Raw genomic sequence first — 3,711 nt, 5'->3', positions numbered from 1 at the left:
ATAAGGTCGCTATGAGTCCATACCGACTCGATGGCACCTAACTACAACCACAACAATCCAAATTCAAGTTAATTCTCTCACCCTTTTAAAGTGATACATGCATGAAACATATTGAGGCTTAAGAGAGAGAAAATGTGAGGGTAAATGTATAATACTGTAATATATTACTTTATAAGGAAACTTTATATTATCATCAAAACTAGAAAGACAATATAACTTTCTAGAAACATAAAAAATTCCATGATAAATTAGATTCTAGCTAGAGACAGATTACCAGTGCTCTTTACCTGAGACAATCTCTTTGTCAGTGTTAGGTGTTAAAGCACATTAGCACCAAACTGAGACATTTCCTGTAATTGAATCAGAAGGAGTAGAAAAGAGTTAAGATTTAATGTTAACTAATGCTGGGTTGAGGAAACATCTAAAATTATGTCATCTGTTGCCAGAGGTTTGTAGCTTGTATTTTGAATAAAACAAAACAAAAAAAACTAGCGTCTGCCAATGTTGTTTTTTATGTGCCATTAAGTCGGTTCCGACTCATAGCAATCCTGTATAGGGTTTCCGAGAAGTGGATGGGGAATTTTAAACACCGACCTTGCAGTTCAAGCTGACCTATGGTCCAATGTTTATCCTGTAGCACCACATAGGAGCACTAATACATTGTCCAGGAAAGGCCAAACGAAAGGTTTGGTTCATATAACAAGGTAGGATGAGTGGCTTAACAAAGATAAAGCCGAGTTGGAAAAATGAGTAAATCAAAATTGGCAGAACAATCTGCCATTCCGAATCTACATACTGAAGCACTGCTGTTAATTTTCTATTGCTTCATAACACATTGCACTAAACGTAGTGATTTAAAACATACAGTGATGAGCTCATTGTTCTGCAGTTCAGAGGTGGGGCCTGACTCAGCAGGGTTCTCTGTTGAAGTCTCACAAGGTATCTACCGGGCTGCACTTGGACTATCTGGAGGCTCTGGGGAAGAATTTGCTTGTAAGTCTATGTAGAATTTTAGCAGATTCAGATCTTTGGGATTCCAAGAATGCAGTCTCCATTGTCTTGTTGGCTGTCAGCTGACGGTTGCTCTCAGCTCCTAGAGGCCTCTCTTTATACCTTGCACATGGTTCCCTTCATCATCAAAGCCGGCCATGGCACGTCAAATCCTTAAGCTTTGAATTTCTCAGAATTCTCCTCTGTCATCAATTAGAGGAAACACTCTGAGTTTAAAGGAATTGTGTGATTGAAACAGGCCCATCTGGATAATTTCCATCTGTACATCTGCAAAATCCATTCACAACAATACCTACTTTAGTGCTGGATGAATAACCAAGGACTGGGAATCTTGATGGGTTATCTTTAGAACTCTGCCTGCCATGAGAGCCCTCAGAGATCAAGCTTAAATGTTTAGGATTTAAATGGCAACCCCAATAACCATCAGTATTAAGTCTGGAGCAGAATTAAAAGTGGTCCTTCGATTAAATTAGAGTGGATGAGGAGCCCAGGTGGTACAGTTGTTTAAGCGCTTGGCTGCTAACCAAACGGTCAGTGGTTTAAACGCACAGTTGCTCCTTGGGAGAAAGAGGTGGCAGTCTGCTTCTGTAAAGACTGTTGTTCGTTGCTAAGTACTGTCGAGTCTGTTCAGATTCATAGAGACCCTGTATAAGGATTCTGAGGAGTGACTGATGGGTTTGAACCACTAACCTTTCAGTTAACAGCCCAGTGCTTATCCTACAGCAGGACTTCCTGTAAAGATTGTTATTGCTAAGTGCCATCAAGCTGATCCTGACTAATAGCGACCCTGTATAGATTTCAAATTTACATCATTGGACATTCCACAAGACTGCTGTGATTCAATCAGAGTCAATGGCAGTGGGTTAGGTTGTTGGTCTTACTTATAGTGGCTTATGTCACAGAAAGGTTCTAGATAAATCATTCGTCATAATAAATATGAAGCTGAACTACTTAATAGTAATCCATAAATGAATTTAATCCAGAAATAACAGTATAATGTCTAAACTTCTCCCTTCTTTTTTTTTTTTTGAGGTTGCATGTTTCTGGAACCCCTAAACACCCATAGAGTTGTTAAATCGTAAATGGGGTCAATTTTTATAATTAATTTTTGCACCCTTGTAAACTGATAGGTAAGTTGAAAATACTCTTTTATTTGTGAACTACATACATACATAAAAGCTAGAATCAATGCCTGACACTCTCACTTAATTGTTTATAGCTGTAGGAATACAGAGAAATTTAAAAATACAACAAGATTCTCAAGCCAAACTACATGAACTTCATCATATTGAAAGGAGCTGGTTGTGTGTCCCACTGTGATGCTGGAGTTCAGGCTCCAACAAAAGTTCAGGGAGATGAGAGGCCTGCAGCACTCCTGTGCCCTGCAGTGTGAGCTTCGCCCTGGTGCTTCCAGGAGCTGGGAACTTACCACAAACACCGCCTTGGGGACAGTGTTAGCAGCTGAGAAACTGCAGAAGCAAGCTGCTTTTCAGCAACTCCCAGATACTATCAGAATGCAAGAAAATAATTAAAATCCTAATTAAGACGTTTCTCATCTGGCTCATTTGAAGACGCTCCAAAATGGTCAGATTTAAGGCACAGTAAACGGCTCAAGTATTCGATTTGTTTGCTAGTTAAGCCTTGGTCAAAGGTCAGGTCTATAAGAAGAGAGTGAAATTGATAATGGAGGCGATATCTGCAATATTCAAATCTAAAACAATTTTGCTTGTGTTCTTGTATTTCAACTGAAAATACATTTTCTTTTTTACATAAGTACTTTAATTCATTCCTCATTGTTTCCAGCTCAGTATTACATAAGGAATAGTTTTCATACTCATGAATGATAGGGAGAATATGGCAAAAGCTGAGTGGCAAAATCCTGAGAATACAATGAGGTTGTAAACCATGATTAAGTCGGTAACTAAACTAATTTTGTCCTTTTTAATTTACACAATTGTTGTTAAGGGCTGTCTGTTGAGTTGGTTCCGACTGACTCATACTGACCCTGAGCAACTGGTAAATTTGAGCCACCGACCTTGCAGTTCAAACTGACCTTGCAGCCCCAAGTTATATATATTTTACTACCTTGAGTCATTGTATATAAAATAACTTTCATAAAAAAATACATAAAATTCAATTTATAAATGAAAGCTCATCATGTGCATTTTGGAAGTTGATTTTTCTCCTGGCCACCTTCTCTCAGATTTACTTTTTTCTTCTCTTGAAATAATTCTCAATTGTTTAGATGGATTCAACCAAATGCCACTATTTTCAAAAGGGGTAACATATATAAGTGCATGTGTGTATGTGGGGAGTCCTGGTGTGATGCTGTAGGATAAGCACTGGACTGCTGATCTCAGGTTGGCATTTCAAAACCACAAGCTGCTCCTTGGAAACCCTAGCAGTATCGCTATGAATCAAAACCGACTTGACGGCACAAAACAACAACAGTATATTGGTGTTGGAGAAGAATATTGAAAGTACCATAGACTGCCAGAAAAACAAATAGGTCTCTGTTGGAAGAGGTACCGTCAGAATGTTCTTTGGAGGTAAGAGTAATGAGTTTCTCATACTTCAGACCTATTATCAGGAAGGACCAGTCCCTTGTAAAGGACATCATGCTTGGTAAAGTGCAGGGTTGGTGAAAAAGAAGAAGACCCCCAAAGAGAAGGATTGACACAATGACAGCAGCAATGACTT

The sequence above is a fragment of the Chrysochloris asiatica genome, unplaced genomic scaffold (assembly GCF_000296735.1).
Source record: "Chrysochloris asiatica unplaced genomic scaffold, ChrAsi1.0 scaffold00065, whole genome shotgun sequence".
Classification (NCBI taxonomy): Eukaryota; Metazoa; Chordata; class Mammalia; order Afrosoricida; family Chrysochloridae; genus Chrysochloris; species Chrysochloris asiatica.
Note: the sequence above shows the minus strand (reverse complement) of the source record.